Genomic DNA, 25,497 nt, shown 5'->3' with positions numbered 1-25,497 from the left:
AGGCGCGGTTCGAAACTGGGGAAATTTAATATTCTCCATGTGTGTGTTGTGCAGTAAGCCCTGCTGTGACCTTGTCATTTTAGATGTTGAGGAGGTAGGAAACACAGGAAAAAAACCCCGCCACCTTCCCAAACCTAGTGAAACAATGCCCTCTTTTAAGAATCTGATGAAGAGTACTTCTCAACTGCAAGCTGCTAGTTCTTTTGATTTGATACTCTTGCTTATTTTAGAATGATGATGCATGGCTGGCAATTTTTTATAAAAATATGTGTTTTATTTAATGTCTGCATCCCCTTGTTCATAAAACAAGGTGAGATAAAAATATAAACGTCCAAGTCAGATAAATATTGGAAATATTGTTTGGACAGCAGAGTGATTTCAAGAAAGGTAATAGGATTCTTGTGTCTATTTTAGAGAACTTTGCATAACAGCAAGACAAGATAATCTCTCACTAAGTAGAACACGTATTATTTTACTCTCCTGTACAGGTTTACTCAAAAGTAAACCTGTGTTCAATGAGGCTTACTCTGAGGTAAATGTGCATAGGATCGCACCCTCCATCAACTGCTTAAAAAACACAGGAAACAGATTCACTTTTGTAGTTATTTTTATATAATACTACATTGATGATGTATTAAAAGACAACATTGGGAGCAAGTTTTGTTTCAAGCTTAAGAATAAACTTTTCTTTAGGAGACAAATATTGCACAGGAGTTTAGTCTAAGAATAGCTCATTGAGAGAGCATGAGCCACAATGTATGCACTGGGCAGGGTATCTTGGAGCCTTGCCAATGAAATCAATAGACGATCACACCAAGTCCATGATTATGCTGACTTTTTTTTTAAATGCACTTCCAAGCTTCTTAGGTCTGCCATTGTTTTATGTGAAGTGTAAAAGCTGTTTTTGATATTTGCTGCTTCTTTTATCTCACTCTTCATGTGATACCTAATTATCACTGGGTGTGATGGTTTGGGTTTTAGAACAGTATCCTTTTCTCTTTTTTTAAAGTCTAAGTTACTTCTGAATAATTTATCCCTGAGGTAGGGTTGGGAGAAAACCACAACTGTATCGCAACTGACCTTGTTGTAGAAAGATACAAGGCTGCAGGCAGCAAGACAGTGGAATGACAAAAGGAAATTATTTCTGGCAAAGGAATGGCATGGTGATCTCTCATTGTGATAATTCCAAAATGCATAGTAGGGCAATACCTTTATTAGGCCAACTCCAGTGCCACATGACATTTGGGGAAGAAGCCAATTTTGCTTTAAAGCTCCAAAACAGAGAACCTGTGGTCCGCCACATGTTGTTGAACTCTTTTTCATGAAATAATTTTTATTTTATTTTACAAGTATAAAATTATAACAATACCACCATACACATCCATATTTAAAGATTCCTCTGAATCTCTGGCCTTCCCATCTTCCCCTCCATGGGTCCTACTGTCAACCTTTTCAACTCCATATTATTCAGTAGTCCATATTTTATGTCAATCCACTATTTCCATAGTATTTGCTACATTACAAGTGTTATTGCAATCCTGCTAATGTTTTCATCTGCTTACAGTGGTCTCCAAGATAAATTATATTTTCCCCCATTCTTTATTAAAGTTTGGGTCTTTCTTCTTGGTTCCTGAGCTTTCTGGTCAGTTTTGCTATTTCAGCATAGTCCAACAGTTTAATTTGCCCTTCTTCTCTGGTATGGACTTTATCTTCTTTCCATCTCTGGGCTAGTAACATCTGTGTGGCTGCTGTCGTGTACATAAAAAGTCTTTTCTGCTTCTTTGGAATGTCAGCACTTAAAATTCCTAATAATAAAGCCTTTTAAATAAATAAACTTTTAAATAAAAGTTAATTTAAACATTTTTTCAACTCATTATATATCATTTCCCAGAATGCTTTTGTTATGTTACAGGACCACCACATATGAAAAAAGGCGCCTTCTTTTTCTTTACATTTCCAGCAGATATTTGTACCTGTTACACATTTTTGCTAGTTTTGTTGTTGTTTAGTTGTTTAGTCGTGTCCGACTCTTCGTGACCCCATGGACCAGAGCATGCCAGGCACTCCTGTCTTCCACTGCCTCCCACAGTTTGGTCAAACTCATGTTAGTAGCTTCGAGAACACTGTCCAACCATCTCATCCCCTGTTGTCCCCTTCTCCTTGTGCCCTCAATCTTTCCCAGCATCAGGGTCTTTTCCAGGGAGTCTTCTCTTCTCATGAGGTGGCCAAAGTATTGTTGCCTCAGCTTCAGGATCTGTCCTTCCAGTGAGCACTCAGGGCTGATTTCCTTAAGAATGGATAGGTTTGATCTTCTTGCAGTCCACGGGACTCTCAAGAGTCTCCTCCAGCACCATAATTCAAAAGCATCAATTTTTCGGCGATCAGACTTCTTTATGGTCCAGCTCTCACTTCCATACATCACTACTGGGAAAACCATAGTTTTAACTATATGGACCTTTGTCGGCAAGGTGATGTCTCTGCTTTTTAAGATGTCTAGGTTTACTAGGAGTCAAATACCACCGGTACAACATTTACATATAGTTTTCTATATGAACACATGTTGTTGAACTCTATCTCCCACCGTCCATATGCATTGCCCATACTGTGGTTGATGGGAATCAGAATTCAACAACTGGAGGGCCACATATTTTATGCCTCTGCCATTAAAGTTTGCATCAGGGCTTCTCCAGGCTTTTCCCCATTTGCCCCACTGCCTCCTCCTGGGGAAGCCCTCTCTTGACCACTGAATTGGAGCAAATGTCAACCAGGTTTTCAGCAAATTGATGTTTCCTTCAATTTTCAGAAAAGATTGGGTTTTCCCAGGGATAGCGCAGGATAAAGGGAAAACTCCATGCCTAGAAAGCAGCCTGGGATAAGCATAAAACCTCTCAGACCTGTGGACAAGCAGAAGTATTAGTCTCAGTCTTAAAACAGAGTGCAGATTAATTTATCTTAGGTGGTATACAGGTTTAAGGTTACACTCTGGTTTGTTTGGATAGAGAAACAGACAATGGTCAGTTCCTTGTTTTCTAGAACATAGAATCCGGCAGTTCTAGGAATATAGAGTACTTGATGACAGGAAACAGGGTTTTAACCTAGACCTCTTCCTGAAATTTTAGTTTTCTTATCATATGTGGTGGTCTTGTAGTAAGGTTAAAACTTACTGGGAAATGATATATAATGAAATGAAAAGGATGTTTCTTTGGGGAGTTATAGGGACAGAACTACCTAAAATGTATAGAAACCTATTCATGTATGCCACTACAGTGGCAAGAATGTTACTTGCCCCAAAATCAAAAGAAGCAGAAGTCCCAGCAAAGGAAGAATGGATACAAAAACTTATGGAATATGCAGAAATGGTGAAACTTACCAGAAGAATGAGAAATCGAGATAACAATATATATTTTTTTTACAAAAGAATGGAAATGGTTTATTGAATATTTACAGATAAATTATAAACAGATAAAAACATTGGCAGGATTCTTGTAATAACCTGCAGTTTTATAAGAGTATATATTTAAAGAAGATGAATGAATAAATAAATTAAGTTAATTTGGATATGCAGAAGATATTAAAAATATATTTAAGGAACCACAGAAAGAGGGGGAAGGATGTCAAGTACTGAAATGTCAAACTGATTGTAAAATTAGTGAAATGTATAAACTTGAAAACTACAGTCATACCTCGGGTTGAAGTCGCTTCAGGTTGAGCGTTTTCAGGTTATGCTCCGTGGCAACCTGGAAGTAACGGAACGCTTTACTTCCGGGTTTCGCCTCTTGCGCATGCACAGACACTCAAAATGACATCACACACATGCGCAGAAGTGGCGAATTGCGACCCCCGCACGTGCAGACGCACAGACGTGGGTTGCGTTTGCTTGAGGATACGAACGGGGCTCCGGAACGGTACCACTGTAATAATAATAATAATAATAATAATAATAATAATAATAATAGCACAGGACTGAGATTTTAGTTTTCTATATACTCCATGTGTGAGTATTCAAATCACAAGAACACCCATTTGCAGTCAAGTGCTACAGTCAAGTCACAAGTTTGCAACCTCACTGAGCATTAGGTCATCACTGCCCACCCCAGTGTAGATGTCTGTGTCATATGTTAAAAATGCAGTGATTTAGGATCTTATGGGCTCAAAAATATTAATGCAGGGATTTCCTTATTTCTCTTTTGCATTCAGGAGACTTTCTGTCATGATGTTGTCAAAGTCTTCTCTATGCTTCCGTTGAGACCAGGAAAAGCTCAGCCCTTTGAAATCATCAAAGCTGATATCATTGCTATACAAGCTGGCGTTCACAGAGGCCTATGCTTTCCCCTCACTTTAAATGGGTGAAGGGAAGAAGTATCGCCAATCACTGGTGGCTGGGGAACTTTCATTGCCTCTTTTCAACAGGCAACAAAAGTTTTCGAAGCTTCACAGGAGTTCTAAGGTCTGCAAGAGGCTTGAATGATCACATACCCCCCAATGTTTCTCCAATGAAAACAGGGACATCATATTCTTTAACAGTGTTCAAAACTCCCATTGTTCTAGGCACATTTTGCGACAGGGAATTTCATTAGCACAAACAGTTTCTGAGCTCTGGGTGACTAAGATTTCAGATTAAAACTGCAGATTGGAAGGAAAGGAGGACCTTTTTCTGCCTCCCCACTTCCAGCTACTCTTTGAAGACTGGAGAAGAGACCTTCTTAAGAATATTAGGGGGGTGGGCAGGGGAAGGACTAGACCATGTGAAAAATGAACATAATATTTTAGCTGCAGTTCATTCATTTTCAGCTTTGAATTCTTGTTATAAAAAAGCGTGCCTAGACATTCTGTTGTTGCACCCATAACCTAGGTTTAAGGTGCCATTTAGCTCCTAGCTTTCATATCTCAGTTTCTAGCACTGTTCCTTAATAATAATAATAATAATAATAATAATAATAATAATAATTTTATTATTTATACTCCTCCCATCTCACTGCGCTACCCCAACCACTCTGGGCAGCTTATAACATATATAAAAGCACAATAATACATGAAACATTGAAAAACTTCCCAATTTGGGGCTGCCTGCCTTCAAATGTCTCCTAAAGGTTCCATAGTTACTCATCTCCTTGGCTCGGGGGTTGCATAACTGCAAACCCTCCAAACTTTCTCCGATGGGAATAGGGATGTCCTATGGGAAAGTGGGACATTCCAGGACCAAATCAGAAACCAGGATGGCTTCTGTAAATCTGGGAATGTCCCTGGAAAATAGGGACACCTGGAGGATCTGCGATTGGGCTTTGAGTGTCTTAGAGACATTGATAGGCTTTGTGGGGGAAGTATCCCTCCTTTTTAAAATTGTGATCTAGGACCTCTTAAACTTGGTGCTCCGTCTAGCACCTGGTGGTGATGGACTGTATAGCATGCTTTCCAGGATGCAGTGGTCTAAATCAATGAGCCTCTTGGGCTTGCCTATCAGAAGGTTGGCGGTTCGAATCCCAGCGACGGGGTGAGCTCCCGTTGCTGTGTCCCAGCTCCTGCCAACCTAGCATTTCGAAAGCACACCAGTGCAAGTAGCTAAATAGGTACTGCTGCTGCAGGAAGGTAAACGGTGTTTCCATGCACTCTGGTTTCCATCACGGTGTCCATGATTGCAGTCATAGGATTTTTGTCTATCCATGACGGTGTATGTTTTGATGGGCTGAAGAAAGCCTTTGAAGCTCCCGAACGAACGACCAGGAGGGAGAGAACATGTCAGTCGGGCATGTGTCTCTATCAAGGTCCTACTCGAGTGTAGGATGAACTTCTGACAGGTAAACAGTGTTTCCATGGGTGTCCCATTGTGCCAGAAGCAGTTTAGTCTTGCTAGCCACATGACCCAGAAAGATGTGTGGACAAATGCCGGCTCCCTCGGCCTTTAAAGCGATATAAGCGCTGCAACCCCATAGTCACCTTTGACTGGACTTAACTGTCCAGGGGTCCTTTACCTTTTTCTTTTTACTAGCATGCTTTCCCATTAAACCACTGCTTAGGGCAGCAATGGGGAGCTTGCTCCCCTACATATGCCATTGGACTCAGCCCCAGCCAGCTCAGCCCATGGTCAGGGATGATGGGATTTGCTGTTCAACATCAACCCGAGGGGAGAAAATTCCCCTACCCTTGCCTTGGGGTTTCTTCCTCCCCCTTTCAGAGCCCTTTATCAGGCATTGCTTGCCTTTGGCTTTGGGCTGGGAGCCAGTTAATACCTTCCTTGTCAGCATGCGGTGTCCTTCTTTCACATTGGGATTCTGCAAGTTTGCTTCGGCTGGGCGTACTTGGGATTCACACGTGGCTACTTCCATGAACTGGCAATTCTTAGTTCTTGGGGGTAATGTTTTGCCTTCTGCCTTCAACACGTAGCCAATCCCGTGGTTTGCGCATTTTCATTTAAGCACTGCACCAAGTCTGTGCAGCTCTGATAAGTGAGTTAAAGTCTCACCCAAACATGTAACACAGCAAGGCGATGTTTCACTTTGTCTCCACCATCAGCTGTGTCCTGTATGTTGTGTATTTAGAACCGCAGTGAGCTCTCATGGATTATAATTACAATCCTATGGTCAGTTATACATACACTTTATTGATTCAACAGCATCTGACCAATATATGGTAATGGTGAACTTGTTTTCAGAGTGTAAATTCTTGTCTAGTGAAAGCAGCACCATCCATTTTGTTGGGAGCCGCCCAGAGTGGCTGGGGAAACCCAGCCAGATGGGCAGGATATGAATTAATAATAATAATAATAATAATAATTCCACACACTAGAGGAAAATATCAGTGGGTCTGTGAAATATACTCAGAGTCGAGTGTGGATTTCATGCTCTTTATTCAGCTCATAGTAGTGAGGAATGAAAGTTCCCCCAAAATATCTGCTTTATATACATTATTTACACAATGGGCCCCACGTGATTGGCTAATTCCTGGATTCTCCTGTAGGCCAATCAGGTTGTGGATTCACTTCCACCTGGAGCTGGATTGGGTGGCTCCTGCTGACCAATCATACTGCTGCATTGTTCTAGGACCAATCAGACTGCTGCATTCTGAATCCTATTGTTCTAGGACCAATCAGACTGCTGCATTTTGGATCCTATTGTTCTAGGACCAATCAGACTGCTGCATTTGGATCCTATTCAACTCAGTACATAACAGTCTGGAAGTTTGCAGAAGTACCAAATATATGCGGGAGGGGGATTCTTGTCCCTCAAACACCAAAAGCCCAATGAGGGCCTGATTTTAAGTGGTGGTCACAAAATGACTGGTGAGGGAGAAATAAAAAACTGAGGGGGGGGGGGGAATGAAATGGAATAATCTGAAAAAGGGCATGGCTGGTTGGAACTCTGATCAGGAACACTCTACACTGAAAGATTTTGTTGCAGGTCCCACTTGCACTTACAAAATTTGGATGCACCTAACTGTTAAAAAGTCTCCTCTAGGAAACCTGTTATATACATATCAAGGTTAGTGTCTGGAGCAGGTCAGGGATAACTCGCAAGGTGTTCGTGAAGTAAGCTCTTTATTCAAGGAAGCAAAACAGCTCATGCCTAGTGAGCACAGCAACTCTTCCCAACAGATCTTGCTCCTATGAGGAAGTTGTGAGGCAGCTCCCTGGCTCTATTCCTTCCCAAGCAACCTGAGACTCTGAGACCTTGTGTGTCTCTTCTCCACCCTCTTCATACCTCTGTAGGTTCTGAGAGGCCAGGGGGACAGGGGAGCTGGTCACAGCAGGAGGGGCATACCAGCCTCTGCTTCTGCCTCTGCCTCTGCACGGCTCTCTGCCACCGACTCTCCCTGCTCACTAAAACCTGTTACCTCTTCAACTTCCGGCACCTGCTCCTCCCAGTCTGCTCCCTCTGACCACTTATCATCGTCCCACCACCAATCCACTGCCTTTGAGCCTTCTTCCCTTGGGGGTTCCCTAGCTGGTGCCTCCCAGCCAGTCTATGACAATAGAACATACATCCTGTTATGTTCGCACCAAGTTTACTTGGAGGTTAGACTCTGCATAGCCTTTGTGGAACATGCATTCTGATTTGTTTGAGGAGCAGCTATGCATCAGGGAACATTCCTCCTGGTTTGCTTGTGGCATGTTGATAAGTCTTCCCATTATTCACCCAACCCACATTTTTCAGTGGCTTTCCACACCAGTTTCCTAACTGCCATAGGTCCATTAAAAATGGTTTTGTTGTGCTGGGAGGACAGAGCACGGCTCATTTCAATTATTTTGACTTTTAATGTTTTTATTTATTTTTCAGATTATATTAGGTGCATTTGAGAAAACCACTGTTGCAACACTGTATAAAACAAACAACTTGCCTTGGTATTTATACAGATTTGTTTCATGCTGAATAATAAAGTTTAATCATTTTAAAATTCCAAAATATCCCTGTTTTCAACTTGCGTTTTACTGATTATTTTAAGGCTTGTTTTATTTTATTTTTTGTAAACCACTTGGAGATTCCGTTTCCAATCAAATGGTACATAGATATTGTTAAATTAAACTAAATAAAAATAAGTGCACAAATAAAATAGGTAAAAACAATTGTGCAAAGCTAGACTTCCAGCATGTGGTTGAGTCCTTCCCATGAAATAGTGATGGTATGGAAGCACTCAGAACCTGTTTAAAAATAGCAGTTGCATAAAAAAAGTGGACAACTATCCATATCTTCTGAATTGCTAAGCTCATTTTTTATAACACGGTTGCCTTCTGGAAACCTTTGCAACAAACTTTTTTCTACCTTGTTTTTCTGGTTGTCCTAAATTTTGGTCAAGATCTCTGCAAATGCTCCACTTCTCCTTAGGCTTGAAGACCTCCACTTTGTATTGATTTGGAGTCTGATGTTGATATCTAACTAGAGTAAGCATGTGGATTTCAATTTTTTTTTGCTCTGGGTCCTGTGATAATTGTGATGATAAACAAATGTAGACTGTAGAGGCACGAGTAACTGGAGAAGAGGTATTTAGATGGTTTGTCTAGCTCATGACAAGTGCGGGACCTCTAAAGCAAAGCAAGTGCACCTATCTTTTACCGTTAAGTATTGGAAGGTTTGCCATGTTTTTAAGGGGTCTGTTCTGTGTCTCCTGGAGATATCCACTCCTCTTATCGCTCTGCCTTTGAGTTGGCTGGCTTCCATATGCAGTGGCTCACAGTCAAGTTAACTTCTTGCCCTCCAATTGTCCTTTCCCTTCTGGCTTCTCCTTTCTCTCTCCCACTCTCTCTTCCTGCTCTTATCTGCTGCAGCACTTCTCTAGGAAGAGCGTTACTGGATGAATGCTGAAGCCCGGCTGAAATAGCAGGATGCCAATGGCTGGGACTAATGGAAATCAGCACAATACTGTTATCAGGCCTGCATAACTTGTGACCACATGGAACGCGGCTCCCCAGATATGCCTGGTGGCTCAGTAGGGTCTCACTAAAATAATATTGCAGAGTTGGGAAAAATTGAGAAAAGGACAACTGAAAGGGGACATGTCATGACAGTTTATAAAACTATGCGTAGCATGGAGAAAGTGCAAAAAGAATAGCTTTTCTCTCTTCAATACATTTTTTTAAAAAAAATAAAATAAAATTATTTATTTGGTTTTTCAGATTACAATTTTATAGTCATATGTGAAACATACAACATAAAAACAAGATTCCAAGGAATCTCTTGGACTTGCACCCTCCCCTTTGTGGGTCCTGTTGTTAATAATCTCCTCCTGCATCTTTTATAATAATCCAAATCTTTTATCTCTCCATTGTATCCAAAATTCAGCATTAAACTACAAGTGATACTCCAATCCGACTAACGATTTTAACTGTTTAAAATGGTCTTTAAGATAAGTTATAAATTTTCCCCATTCCTTATTAAAAGTTGGGTGTTCCTGATTTCTGATTCTTCTGGTCATTTTAACCATTTCAGCATAGCCCATCAATTTGATCTGCTGGTCAGGACTTTATCTTCTTTCCATCTCTGGGCCAAGAACATCTGTGCAGCCATGGTCACATACATAAATAGTCTTTTCTGCTTCCCTGTAGGGATTTTGGCACCTACACTTCAAAACATTGTGGACATCCCATGACACTTATACCCTCCAACAGTTCTCCGATGAAAATAGGGATGTCCTATTCAATTCTTGTTGTTGTTGGTACCCCACCCATCTGACTGGGTTGCCCCAGCCACTCTGTATGGTTTCCAACATCTATAAAAACACAATAAAGCATTAAACATTTTTTTTAAAACTTCCCTGCACAGGGCTGCCTTCAGATGGCTTGGGAGTCAGATAACGTCATACCCTCCATACCCTGAACTAGATGGACCATTATCCTGATCAAGCAGCTCTTCTTATGATCTTACTGTGGGCCTGGGACTTAAAAATTAAAAGATTACTGAGCACCTGGCAGCAACCATTCTTGGCTATGGGTTGTGTTCACCTTGGTATGGTGCAATCCATACAAGTTATGTATACAAAACAATTTTCTTACGAACTAAAGCAACCTTCATCCCCAATATCTTTTATTAACAGGGACGCGGGTGGTGCTGTGGGTTAAACCACAGAGCCTAGGGCTTGCCGATCAGAAGCTCGGCGGTTCGAATCCCCACGACAGGGTGAGCTCCCGTTGCTTTGTCCCAGCTCCTGCCCACCTAGCAGTTTGAAAGCACGCCAGTGCAAGTAGATAAATAGGTACCGCTCCGGCGGGAAGGTAAACGGCGTTTCCGTGCGCTGCTCTGGTTCGCCAGAAGTGGCTTAGTCCTGCTGGCCACATGACCCGGAAGCTGTACGCCGGCTCCCTCGGCCAATAAAGCAAGATGAGCACCGCAACCCCAGAGTCGGTCATGACTGGATCTAATGGTCAGGGGTCCCTTTACCTTTACCTTACTTTACATTTTAAGGCTCTTTTTGATGGCTTAAACTCAATGCAATTTCATATACATTGCATTGTCTCCCATAAACACGGTTTTAACAGGGAGTCTGTAAGTGACTGTGGAGGCGAATTCTGGATCCACACATCCTTCTGCAGTAGGGACATAGGTTTCTGGGTGGGAGTTGATCATGGTGAAGGTTTGCCCAGCATGCCTTCCTCTTAGCACATTTCTCCCTTTCATCCTAAGTTTGAGTGTCTTAAGGACACCTTTGGTAAAGGCTGTTCCCCAATTGGAGCACTCTCAGGCCAGTGTTTCCCAGTTGTCGGTGTTTATGCTACATTTTTAAAGATTTGCCTTCAGAGAATCTTTAAACCTCTTTTGTTGACCACCAGCATTACGCTTTCCATTTTTAAGTTTGGAATAGAGTAGTTGCTTTGGAAGATGATAATCAGGCATCCGAACAACATGTCCCACAAAGTTGATGTTGAAGAATCATTGCTTCGACATTGGTGATCTTTGCTTCTTCCAGTACACTGGCATTAGTTCGCCTGTCTTCCCACGCGATGTATAAAATTTTCCGGAGACACCACTGATGGACTCTTTCGAGGAGTTGCATTATATTATAGTTAGACTTTAATTGGAGCAATCCTTAACATGCCTGTAACGTTATTCTTATTTTGCCCATGGGGCAAGGGCAGGGGAAATAAGATTTGAACTAGCAAGCAGAGGGTGAACTAGTATCGCAGGTTTCTTAAAGCAGAGATGGAGCCTCTGTGGCTCTCCAGATGTGTCTGGAGACATTTTGGACCATTGGCTATCCTGGCTGGGGTTGATAGGAGCTGGGAGTCCAACAACAGCTGGAAGAGTAGAGGTTCTTCATCCATGCCTTTATGTGGGGTTTGTTGTCTGCTTGTTTGGTTGTACAGTGGTACCTCTGGTTGCAAACGGGATCCGTTCTGGAGGCCCGTTCGCAACATGAAAAGCCCGCAACCTGAAGTGCCATATCTGCGTGGTGTGATTTGGTGCTTGTGCACATGCGTGAAGCACAATTTAGCGCTTCTGCGCATGCATGAGCGGCGAAACCCGGAAGTAACCCTTCCCAGTACTTCCAGGTTGCAGCGGGATGCAACCTGAAAGAACTTAACATGAAGCAAACGTAACATGAGGTATGACTGTAAGTCACTTTGAGTTGCCCTAGACAAGAGATAAAGTGACTAACAAATTCAATAATTAATAGTAATACCCAGTGCTTTTTTCCCCCTAAAAAAATGTTTAGGGGTACTCTCATTTTAACTCAAGAAAATCACCATTTTATACAGTAGCTCAAATTGGGGAAAATAAATGCAGTAAATGGACAAAAGTACAAAGATTCACAAAATGTTTAGGGGTATGCATACCCCTGCATACCCCCAGAAAAAAGCACTGGTAAAACCCCTCTAGTTACTTCTTTCCCCCTCTCCTGGCTCAGAATGCCTCCATCCCCCTGGCCCCTGTGTAAAATCCTTGTTCCAACAGCTTTTTTGCACACGCAGCATCGAAGAAGACAAAAAGCTTTCATTTCAGGCAGGATTACATGAGGAAACACAATTTTTTGCAAGGCTGGGGCTTATGTGGTCACTCTTACAGTTTCAGGCTACTGTCAGAACAAAGATACATGGTAAGATTCATGCGCTGTGCTTCTAGTTCATTGTTTTCACAAGCCCCAAACTAAACAGTTTACTGGAAGAGATTTTTTCCCCCTGAATGGAGTGAGCCCTACCCAGGCTACCCACAGTGCAAAACTGAGTTTCCAGAACAAAATGCTTCACCTCCACCTCCCGATCTGTGTGACAGCTCTAAGTCAGAGTGCACAACATTTTCCACGCTGGTGAATTTCCCATGTCCCAGTTCAACAAGGGCAAGTTTGAAACAGGCCTTTTCCCCAGAAGCTAAAGTACCAGCTCTTATTAGCTCATCTCGTGGCGGAAAGACGAAAACATGCGTTGTGCTCAGGGCCCTGGTACCACAGGGAGGTGAAAGGGGGTGAGCAATGGAATACTTGCCCAGAGCACACAAGCACATATTATTCATCCTCTCTCCCCATCCTTTACAGAGGAGCACACGTCCTCTACTGCAAACTTTCAAAGCTCTCCAGGGGTTGCCAGCTGATTGCCAGGGGTTGGGCTTGCTCTAGCGAAAGGTATTTGAAGATTATGGGTTTGAAGGGGTTCCATTCATATCCTCACATGCTGATTTCTCCCCTGCCTGTAGCCCTAATTCAGGCATTCTTGCTGCCAGGTTGGTCGTCACAGAAGAAGTGAGGAGGAGTCACAGGAGGGGATTTATTTATTTATTTATTTCCCTCCCACCCATCTGGCTGGGTTTCCCCAGCCACTCTGGGCGGCTCCCAACAGGATATTAAAAACACGATAAAACACCAAACATTAAAAGCTTCCCTAAACAAGGCCACCGCATTCTGAATTAGCTGTAGTATCCGGGTCGCCTTCAAAGGTAGCCCCATGTAGAGCGCATTGCAGTAGTCCAAGCAGGAGATAACCATAGCATGCACCACTCTGGCGAGGCAGTCTGCGGGCAGGTAGGGCCTCAGCCTGCATAGCAGATGGAGCTGGTAGACATCTGCCCTGGAAACAGAATTGACCTGTGCCTCCATGGACAGCTGTGAGGTCAAGCAGACCTGCCCCTATTCCTCGCATGAGCATCACTGGGTCAGAGCCTCCATAGATATGCCTGCATGTGTGAAGTCTTCTTTGTGACCTGAAACCCAGTTTAATCAGGATTCTATGTAATGAGGAAGCCTTCATGCCTACAGATACATAGACAAGGGCTCAGTCAAAGGCAGTTGTGTCTTTTGTGCGAAGGCTGCAGCATGGAGGATTACTCCTCAGCATGCCATGGGAGGAATAATGCCCAAAATGGGGCCCATAATATTAGAACTTATCAAGTGATCTCTCCATTCTACACAAATAATTCTAATATCTCCGCCAGTGGTTTCATTCACAAATCAGATAATCCTGCCATGGCAGTTCAAATCCTAGGTAACTCGGGGTACACCCTTGGATTTTCCAATTAAGATGCAGCTTCCTGTGGAGTCTATGCTAGGAGAAGAACTATAGCTCACTGGTAGAGCACAAGCCTTTCAACCCTAAGTTCTTAAGGTGCAATCTCTGGCATCTTCCATTAATAGGGTCACGTGCAATGGGAAGATCCTCTATCTGAGAGCAGGGAGAACCAGGGCTAATCAAGAGTAGACCAGGTTGAAGAACCTGTGGCCCTTTAGATGATGTCAGATTACAACTAGGGGATGCAGGGGACGCTGTGGTCTAAAGCACTGAGCCTCTTGGGCTTGCCGATCGTAAGGTCGGTGGTTCAAATCCCCATGACGGAGTGAGCTCCCGTTGCTCTGTCCCAGCTTCTGCCAACCTAGCAGTTCGAAAGCACACCAGTGCAAGTAGATAAATAGGTACCGCTGTGGTGGGAAGGTAAATGGCATTTCTATGCACTCTGGTTTCTGTCACGGTGTTCCATTGCACCAGAAGTGGTTTAGGCATGCTGGCCATATGACCCGGAAAGATGTCTGTGCACAAATGCCAGCTACCCCAGCCTGAAAGCGAGATGAGCGACATAGTTGCCTTTGACTTGGCTGAACCATCCAGGGGCCCTTTACCTTTCTTTTACCTAGACTTCAACTCCCATAGTCCCTGACCTTTGACTATGCTGGCTGTGGCTGATGGGAGTTGGTGTCCAACAACATCATGGACTCCCCATTCCTGGTGTAGACAGCACTGGCCAAATCGAGCGATCTCCTGGTATGTTCCTATGTCGCTATGTCCCACTATCTCTATCCATGTTGCTATGTTCCTATGTTCCACTATCTCTGTAGAATGTGCCTCTGTGACACATGTTTGCAAGCATGTACTTGTTGCATTCACATGCTACATTTTAGATGTATAATTAAACATGTGGATGAAGTGGCCATCCCTTTTCATAGTTGGCTTGACTGTTATGCTAAATGATGGCTGGATTATTGTAGCAAACTGAAAACTGGGGCTGCCCTGGCATCTAACTGCTGGTGATTAGTAAAGGGAAAATATTGTTTCAGAACTCTATATTCATGAGATGAGCCTCCCTAGATCACAAAGATAAAAGGATTTTAGCATCCCCAGTTTTCAAAAGCCAAGTAGAAATGAATAAATCTGATTGTGGCATAACTTGGCAGTGATTCACCCTCAGTCCAGGACTAGTCAGGTGATAGCCAGTAAACCAGCAAGGATCAAACTGGGAATAGACAATACATTTCTCATGTGATCGCCTGTTCTGGGCTTCTTGCCAGTTTAAGTCCTCTTTCTCCCTTCCTGGAGTGCCATTCTCCACCCATGAGTTTCCATGTGGCTCATGGAGGGGGAATCTCTTCCCCTTCAGATATAGTTAGACTGCAAATCCCATTGTGCCTGACTACTCAACATCTGGTTGTGGCTGATGTTGATGGCCAACAACATCTGAATGACTGGGTTCCGCATCCCTGATGTAGATGCCAACAGATACTGACAGTGATGATCTATCGCTGCTGCTGCTGCTTCTTCTTCTTCTTCTTCTTCTTCTTCTTCTTCTTCTTCTTCTTCTTCTTTCCCTTGTAGCCAAGTAAGATTGTCTTCAATAAACATGGTTTTAACAGTGAGTCCATAAGTGACTGTGGAGGCCAATTCTAGAGCCACACATCCTTCCTCAGTGGGGACATAGGTTTCTGGGTGGGAGTTGATCACAGTGAGGGTTTGCCAAGCGTTCCTTCCTCTTAGCACGTTTCTCCCTTTCGTCCTGAGTTTGAGTGTCTTCAAAGCCCAGGACACCTTTGGTAAAGGCTGTTCTCCAACTGGAGCACTCGCAGGCTGGTGTTTCCCAGTTGTCGGTGTTTATACTACATTTTTTAAAAATTGCCAATAAACCTCTTTTGTTGACCACCAGCATTACGCTTTCCATTTTTAAGTTCGAAATAAAGTTGTTGCTTTGGAAGACAATAATCAGGCATCCACACAACATGACCAGTCCAACGAAGTTGATGTTGGAGAATCATTGCTTCAACACTGGTGATCTTTGCTTCTTCCAGTACACAGGCATTAGTTTGCCTGTTTTCCCAAGTGATGGGTAAAAATTTTCAGGGACACCATTGATGGATGACAAGGGGACGATCCAGAGAGTGAGATGATCCATCTACCATGAACTGTTCTCCTTCAAATAGGCTAACAGTGAAGATAGTCATACCAAGTGTCTTGACACAGTGGTTTGATCTTTAATGCACACCCATTAGTCCCTCAAATCTAGTGTCTCAGTGCTGCATATTTGTATCCCTGGCAAGCCTCTTGCCGCATACTTTAGAATAATTGCCCTCAGCCTAATTAGTTTATTCCCATACTGTAGCAAATTCAAAAGTCACTGCACATTGGAGACAGGGCGAAGGTTCTCTAAATACACCCAGTGAAGTGTACTTTGATTATGTGAATACATAATTCACGGTCCTAAGGCAGATTTGTAGATTGAGAAACTAGATCTGTGTGAAATGACAGTTCTCACGGGGGTGAGGTGTTACAGGAGAAGACTATTCAGAGAAGACCCCGTGGTAGCTTGTGGGCTGCGGATTTCATCAGCTGGAATTCATAAGCCAACGTCAAGCTGTGATTTCATATCCTGGCTCATTTGGAAGCCACTAGCAATAGTTTACTGATTCACACGTAACGGGAAGCTACATGTGACTTCCTTGCTCGTGTCATGCTTGTGCAGGAGGCAGAGGTTCTGTGTGTTTGCATGGTGCTCGTGCGTACATTGACTTGTGTATCCAGACTTTGAATGTCTGAACCCTGAATTTGTGTATTCTGGGATGCATTGTTTCATTTAGATGGTGAGGCCTTTTTTCATGTGAAGGTAGAATTCCCTTAGGAGGAATTGTAGACTGCATGGACAATCTCTGTCTTTTCTCTTTTCTCTTTTCTCCTCTTTTGTCTCTTCTCTCTTCTCTCTCTCTTCTCTCTTTTCCCCTTTCCTCCCCAAATTTCTGCTTGAGAGGGATAGATCTGTCTTGCATGAAGTCTGACTCGCTCTCATAGCTCTTTCCTCACCTCCTCCTTTCATCACTTTGTAAATTTAAGCGTTCCTCCCATTCCCCTCTCCAGCCTGCTTCTCCACGCCAGCTCCCTCCACTCATGTGAAATTAGGCTAAGGGTCACAGGTTCCCCATTCCTGGTTTAATCAGCCGGCTTCTTATATTTGCTACTGTACTTATATATAGCATCACAAGTTGAGATGGTGGCTCTCTAGCCTAGAACTCACTGAGGTGCTCATCCTTGCCTGGACTTTACCACCTGCAGGTGAGAGCTCATATGATGGAACTCTCCTCTATACAGAAAACACAATTTCCCACACATAGAAAACAAACATCTCAAGTTAAAAAATAGGCCCCACCTATATTTACATTTTTAGGTACAGGGGTTCTTTAAAAAATTTAAATTGTGTGAGCTTTCACTGTTAGGATATTTCCGTTCCACCTTAAAAGGGAGCAGGCTTTGTGAGTCACACAGCCTGCGTATTTCCTGTTTCACAGGATGTTTCTGTTGTGTCTTTGTTTTCGCTCTCTCTGTGTCAGAGACACTGAAGCTGGCAGTCATGTTTTTCTTTGTTCTGATCAACGCTGAATAAAACTTGTAAATAATGCTCTCCTGCGTGCAACTTTTGCTCTGCATTACGGCTCGAGAATGTGGCAGGCTATTTCTGGAGCTCATGTCACTAATTGCTGATACTGCATGTCTACGGGAGATCGATGGACGTCCAGAGGCGGCTTGGGGGCCATGATGGACTGTGTCTCCCTGGCAGTATCCCAACATTCACCACATACTGAAAGTGGCCACCTTAGTGAGACCAGTGCCTTAGACAAGCATTGTATTGATTGCAACTCTCATTCAAGCATTCTTTATTATTATTACTTTTTAGGGGGTTGGGGGGGTCTAAATCTTGCCTTCATCCGAAACATGGATTCCTGGTGGTATACCTAAAAGTTAGAAATTAATTCATTTTAAAATAATAATGATGATAATGATATCTGAGCAATAATTCTGTAGCAATCAGAGCTGCGAAAAGACTCATGGATGAGGAATGTGGATGTGGAAGAACAATGTTACAGAATAAATCTACTTCTCCTTGAATAACTAAACTGTTTCTGGCACACAGCTCACTGTCTATTTTTGTTCTGAGTGATAGCTTGACAGCTAAGCAAACTTAAATGTTCTTTAGCTGGCAAATGTCACCAGTTCTCTTCTTCACCCCCCTCCCGTTGCATAAGATGATCCACTTATGAGTTTATTTCCAACTCAATTTCAACATCTCTCTCATATATCCACATAATTAAAAACTGGAATAAAGTAGCATTATATGAGTGCAGCTAGGATTCTGCCCAGAAGTGATTATCAGTGTCAAGAGGTTAGCCATGGACTTGGGATACCTCAAGGATTTTTAAAATCATTAATATTATTTTGCATTTGGAGAGTGTAAAATGTGTCTGCCTTTCCTTTATGAATTGCATATATTAGCATTATATCTCTGAGTAACCATACCAGATAGAGAGAGTCATAGTTAATGTAGGAAATTCACTGCCATAACATGTAGGAAGCTAGCTTATATTGAGTCAGACGGTTGGTCTATTTAGCTCAGTACAGTGGTACCTCGGGTTACATATGCTTCAGGTTACAGACTCCGCTAACCCAGAAATAGTGCTTCAGGTTAATAATAATAATAATAATAATAATAAATTTTATTTATATCCCGCCCTCCCCAGCCGAAGCCGGGCTCAGGGCGGCTAACAACAATAAAATAATACAACATTCTAAAATCATTTCATTATAAAATTAATTCAAATCAAACTGATGGCAACCATTGGGCTAGAGTTCTGTGAAGATTGCCAAAGGAGGGAATCAGGCTGTGCCCTGGCCAAAGGCCTGGTGGAACAGCTCTGTCTTGCAGGCCCTGCGGAAAGATGTCAAGTCCCACAGGGCCCTAGTCTCTTGGGACAGAGCGTTCCACCAGATTGGAGCCACAGCCGAAAAAGCCCTGGCTCTAGTTGAGGCCAGCCTAACCTCTCTGTGGCCTGGGACCTTCAAGATGTTTTTGTTTGAAGACTGTAAGTCCTCTGTGGGACATACCAGGAGAGGCGGTCCCGTAGGTACGAGGGTCCTAGGCTTTGCTTCAGGATGAGAACAGAAATTGTGCTCCGGCGGTGCGGCGGCAGCAGGAGGTCCCATAGGCTAAAGAGAGCCATAGCTCCATGGCAGAACATCTGCTTTGCATGTCCTGATTCAATCCTTGAGGTCTTCCAGAAGGGTGGGAAAGACTCCATCTCTGAAACCCTGGATAGTCGCAGCCAGTCAGTGAAGACAATACAGTGGTACCTCGGGTTAAGTACGTAATTCGTTCTGGAGGTCCGTTCTTAACCTGAAACTGTTCTTAACCTGAAGCACCACTTTAGCTAATGGGGCCTCCTGCTGCCGTGCTGCTGGAGCCCGATTTCTGTTCTTATCCTGAAGCAAAGTTCTTAACCTGAAGCACTATTTCTGGGTTAGCGGAGTGTGTAACCTGAAGCGTATGTAACCTGAAGCGTATGTAACCCAAGGTACCACTGTACATCTTTGGGCATTCCTCTTCAACCAGGCCTTTGGCAGATTAACAGTTGTGAGCTGCTCTGAGATCTACAGGCATAGAGCGGTATACAAGTATAATAAATAAAAACAAAAACATATCTTTTGCATGTATTTGTGGGATATGGGTGGCTTATTGTTTATTATTATTATTATTATTATGAGGGACGCAGGTGGCGCTGCGGGTTAAACCACAGAGCCTAGGACTTGCTGATCAGAAGGTTGGTGGTTCAAATCCCCATGACGGGGTGAGCTCCCATTGCTCTGCCCCAGCTCCTGCCAACCTAGCAGTTCAAAAGCATGTAGATGTGCAAGTAGATAAATAGGTACCACTCTGGCGGGAAGGTAAACGGCGTTTCCATGCAGTGCTCTGGTTCGCCAGAAGCGGCTTAGTCATGCTGGCCACATGACCTGGAAGCTGTACGCCGGCTCCCTCGGCCAATATAGTGAGATGAGCGCCACAACCCCAGAGTTGGCCACGACTGGACCTAATGGTCAGGGGTCCCTTTACCTTTTTATTACTATTATGTACTTCGTGGTTTTATTCTGTGAACCATCCAAAAATCTTTGGATGAAGAGCGGTATAGAAAAATTAATAAATAAAATAATTAAAAGTAAGCTCCCTTGATTTCAGTGAGGCCTACTGCTTCCAGGCGAAGTGGTTATTGAATTGCAACCTAGGTCACCAATAGCAGCTTCTAGGCAAGGGTGATTAATGTTCCTAGAGTCATAGAATCATAGAATTGTAGCGCTGGAGGGGACCCAAGGTTCATCTAGTCCAGGCATAGGTAAACTTGGCCTTCCAGATATTTTGAGACTACAATTCCCATCATCCCTGACCACTGGTCCTGTTAGCTAGGGATGATGGGAGTTGTAGTCCCAAAACATCTGGAGGGCCGAGTTTGCCTATGCCTGATCTAGTCCAATCTCATTTCTGGTAACATGAAGCCATTGGTTCGAGTCCTGCCCTTCCAGAGCAGGGATAGGCTGAAAGCTATCCACTGAGACGATACTGTTCAACCTGAATCAACTGAGCCTATGGATAGTGAAGTTCTATTTATACTCAGTTTATAATAACTTGGAGGAGAGAAGCCATTCTTCAGCTTGCTCATGTTTGCTGTTGTCTGAAAGGGTATGGGGAGCCTACTGATACCCAGATGTGGCTGGACTACAACTCCCATTAACCATTGGTCACAATGGGAGTTGGAGTCCAGAAAGACCTGGAGGACCACAGGCACTTTGACCCTGGTCTAGGAAGTCAGTATACAGCAACACTCTTCTCTTCACATGTGAAATCGTCTCTGAATCTTGGTGAAGGAAAGAGGACCTCTGCAAGGAGAGAAAGTTGTTGTTCATTTGAAGGATAACACCTCCTTTGAAGGGTTATTCAAATAATATCTCTTCACATTCTGTTTAAGCATATGCATTTTTTTAACGGGAGCCAGACTCTTCTGCCTGGGGTGTTGCACTTTGAAAATGTGCTCGGAAACACCTTTTCTGGGAGATTTTGTTTTGTCCCTTTGAAAAGTACAGAATGAATAATTCAAAGAGTAGACTTGAAGTAGCATCATCTGCTCAGATCCAGATCGTTGGTCCATCTCAGTATTCTCTGCACATCAGTAGGCAGTTGCTCTGGCAGGGGTGTTTTTCAGACCCATCCATCTAAAATGGTGTCCTCTGAAGACCACTGAAAAGATGTACAGTGGTACCTTGGTAGTCGAACAGCTTGGCTCCCGAACAAATCGGCTCCTGAACACCACAAACCTGGAAGTGAGTGTTCCGGTTTGTGGATGTTTTTTGGAAGCCGAACGTCCAATGCTGCTTCTGCAGCTTCTGATTGAGTGCAGGAAGCTCCTGCAGCCAATCGGAAGCCACACCTTGGTTTTCAAACCATTTTGGGAGTCAAACAGACTCCCAGAATGGATTAAGTTCAAGAACCAATGTACGGTTGTACTTCATTTCTAGCTCAATCAAGTCTAGCTGCAAATTTGAGAGTCAAAATGCAGGAATCATATAAAAATTGAGGAGAACGAATGGACAACTGAGCAGATTTGTGCCTGATTGTTGTTATGGTTGTTGTTGACAGTACAGCGTGTACATAGAGAGGCAGGTGGATGGGGGCCTTTGCCAACCAATGCCAGCTTTGGAAGCGCATGGGGTGTACATAAGCAAGGAGAGAAGCCAAATCTAACAGCGATAATGGCAAGCTGCTTTGCCACCACTTGAATGTCAACGGAGCCTCTCCATTTTTCATGTGTTCCACGTACTTTTTTTTAATTATGACTGACTCTCCCAGCTTCATCAACCACTTCAGAAGTTACAAAGTTAGGGGCACCATTTCAGCCATTTGGGAGGGAGAGCACGTAAGCAAGGCCTAAGCATATCTCCCATTTACAACTACCGGTGTTTTGTTTTCCTGTTTAGATCTGTGAATCCTGAAGTGTACTAGGGGGACTAGGCTAGTCTCCTAAATATTCCCTGTAAATCAGAGTAAAAGGTAAAGGGACCCCTGACCATTAGGTCCAGTCGTGACCGACTCTGGGGTTGCGGCGCTCATCTCGCTTTATTGGCCGAGGGAGCCGGCGTACAGCTTCCAGGTCATGTGGCCAGCATGACTAAGCCACTTCTGGTGAACCAGAGCAGCGCACGGAAACGCCGTTTACCTTCCCGCCGGAGCGGTACCTATTTATCTACTTGCACTTTGACGTGCTTTCAAACTGCTAGGTTGGCAGGAGCTGGGGCCGAGCAACGGGAGCTCACCCCGTCGCAGGGATTCGAACCACCAACCTTCTGATCAGCAAGTCCTAGGCTCTGTGGTTTAACCCACAGCGCCACCCGCGTCCCATAAATCAGAGTATTAAAGTATTAAATCCTGGAGCCTCTTTCCCAAAGCCTAGGAAACCTCTGCCTGGCTTAGGGAGGGAGACACTATACTCATACCCCAAAACATCAGGATCATAGCTGTCAACCGCCCCTTATTTGGTGGGAAACTCCCTTATCCCAGCGCTGTATTCCACTGCTGTCTCGGATTGATGATATCCCATAAATTTCCCGGGTTTCAAAGGAAGCAGCTCCTCTCCCTCCCTCCCTGCCAGCCAGGGAGGAGGGAGGCTCCAACTGTGTTGCTTGGCTGCGTTGCTCACCCAATAAGGAGTCTAAGAACGACTGAGGGGTGGAGCTTGCATGCCTTGTGCAGATCAAATTGGCCGCGTCGCCTGGGGACTCGCCTTTGCTCAGCGCTTCCCAGCGGAGAGGTGATGGTGGTTTTACTTGCTGCATCCCCTTTGCCGGGTTGCTGCGCTGTGGGAACCACCGCTTGAAGCTACATTTGGCTGCTGGCTGGGCTTTCTGCCTTTGGCTTGGAGGGGCTCAGAAGTTGAACATACCTGTGCTCGGAATTGGATGGATATGTCATTGACGGTCCACTCACCCTTGCCGGGGAAAAGGTCTGTCTGGAGTGGGGACACATGGTGGGGGGAAAAAAGAAAGAAAGAATAATAATAATAATAATAATAATAATAAATAATAATCCCTTATTTTGGCTGCTGGTCCCTTATTTTCGAGGCTGCTGGTTCCTTATTTTCAAATCTGTAAGTTGACAGCTATGATGAGGATGTTGTGACATAACACACATGTTGTCTGTCCCCCCCATCACCCTTGCAAGCTGGCACCTCTGTCCCTAACCTACCCCCAAAAAAATCATTGCACGCCACTGCTGATAACCACTACATTCTTCCAAAGATACGGTGTATCTCACCGTTTTTCCAAGGAATTCAAGATGGCCTACATAGGTCTCTTTCCTGTGAGGTAGATTTAAAATCACCCATGCTACAAAAATACCCTGGGCCGTTTTTCTTCTTAATGCCACTGCATATGGACCACTGTTACTACCCCAAATTTCACCCTCGTAGAGCTAGGAGATTGACAGATGTCTTGGAATATGTCTTAAAGTCCAGAGCTGAGGGACTATGATGATGGGTTTTCTGGTACCTCCTTAATTATTTTCCCATGTGGTTTCTCCTTCCCCATCAATGCTCCTTTCAGATGCAACAGCTGTAGAGGGGATTCCACATGGATGTAGGAGATAAGGACCAGGAATCTTGAAATACTTACCTTTTGGTTTACAAGGTAAGTTTCTTTTACCCTTCAGTTTCACAACAAAAACTTTAAGGCTGCAAAGCCATAGTCACTTACCTGGGACTAAGCCCTGTCAAACAAAATGGGACCTGTTCTCAAGTAAAAATGGGGAAGAAACTCATTTGGGACACATTTTAATGTTGGTCTACAAAAGTAACAATTTCTAGGCCAGCACATGTACTGAAAGGCAGCTCTCCTTTGAAATCTGCACTGGTCCAAACTTGGCAATACAGAACTGTGTAGAGCAATGAAAAGTGCCCACACCTACATCAATATTAGTGAAAATACAAAAGTGAGTTTTACTGATGAGAAAGTGCAAGCAGAAATGCACTTTCCAAAATAAAATGTGTGTATTAGGATAAATGAGTATGAGGATGCATGTGAATTTTCATGCAGACTTTTTAAATTTAAAAATGCAAATATAGGCAGAAATGTGGCGAACCAAATTTAAGATAGGAAAATTATAAGATTGCACTATAAATACTATTAATTCAGCAGTCAAAATAAAAGACCATTTTTTAAAAAATGTAATCTCTACTGCTCCAAATCATGAGTTGAGTATTTTTTTATTTTATGGTTTTGGGAGCTGGCAGTGAATAACTGTTGCATGTGTCAGGGCTCTTATTTACTTCCAGCCAGCTGCTATCCCCCCAGTAGTTTGTAAGCAGTCTTTTCAGTTATAGCTTTGCCTTTTGGAGACGGTGAAATGTCCTTCTAAGTCAATATTCCTCTCTGTTTTTTATTGCATGCTTAGGCCGCCCCTAAACCTGAACCAACAAATATCCAGATATGTAAACTGGGGAAGGGCCATAGATAATACTGAGCGGGATGGACCAATGGTTTGGCTCAGTACAAGGCAGCTTCCTATGTTCCTAGCTGTTATGTACTGAGTTGAATAGGATCCAAAATGCAGCAGTCTGATTGGTCCTAGAACAATAGGATTCAGAACGCAGCAATCTGATTGGTCCTAGAACAATAGGATCCAGAATGCAGCAGTCTGATTGGTCCACAGGAGCCACCCAATCCAACTCCAGGCGGAAGTGAATCCGCAACCTGATTGGCCTACAGGAGAATCCCGGAATTAGCCAATCACCTGGGGCCCATTGTGTAAACAATGTATATAAAGCAGACATTTCGGGGGAACTTCCATTCCTCACTACTATGTGCTGAATAAAGAGCATGAAATCCTCACTCGACTCTGAGCATATTTCACTAACTGAAGTTTTTCAGTCTTGTCCCTCCCCATGGATTCACCTCTTTCCCACCATAGTTGCATCCTCTCCTCACTAGGGAAAGGCTGATGGAGTATCCTGCTGTTGGGCCACCAGCTTACTCCAGTCACAGGAGAAGGAAAATACAGGGGGAAGAGGTGGCAGTGGTTGCAAACAGTGGAGCCAGCAGAGAAGAACATGACTGGAGATCTTTAGCAAGTGTTCGATTTGCTGCCAGTATATGTCTGACAATTCAGGATTTCAAGGAGGGCTAGAGTACATCTGAAGAACATCATTGAAGCACTGTTTTTCATCTTAGGCCAGTCTTTGGTCTCAATCAGACTCAGCCACATGAATCACAATGATCATTTACAGCTGCTTTCACCATGCCTTCCACATGTTTTAGTGTACCTTTTACCAACTTCCATTGGTAGAAAAAAAGCTACAGCTGTTCATGGTTAGCTTGACCGCACATGTTCATGTGCTGGTAACCTCACAGTTGGATTACTGCAACACACTCTAGGTGGGACTGCCCTTGGAGGTGGTCTGGAGGCGGCAACTGGGGCAGAAGGCAGCAGCTGGGTTGCTTGTGGGGAAAACAATCAGCAGTTTATA

At 43.6% G+C, this 25,497-nt stretch overlaps 1 protein-coding gene across 2 annotated transcripts in view; it reads left to right on the top strand.

Annotated features, from left to right (window-relative positions):
* Window positions 1-25,497, top strand: part of PAK5 (p21 (RAC1) activated kinase 5) — a gene marked incomplete at its 5' end in the record, with an annotated part of 120,414 nt that overhangs the window by 862 nt on the left and 94,055 nt on the right. Inside the window, one exon of one of the 2 annotated variants that reach the window (XM_080999079.1) lies at window positions 23,579-23,662. The exons of the other annotated variant lie outside the window; for it this stretch is intronic. The remainder of the gene's footprint in view (window positions 1-23,578; window positions 23,663-25,497) is intronic. 2 annotated transcript variants of the gene reach the window in all.

Source organism: Podarcis pityusensis, assembly GCF_964106645.2.
Source record: "Podarcis pityusensis genome assembly, chromosome: 3".
Classification (NCBI taxonomy): Eukaryota; Metazoa; Chordata; class Lepidosauria; order Squamata; family Lacertidae; genus Podarcis; species Podarcis pityusensis.
The sequence above is the reverse complement of the archived record's forward strand: the minus strand, read 5'-3'. Positions and strand labels throughout refer to the sequence as shown.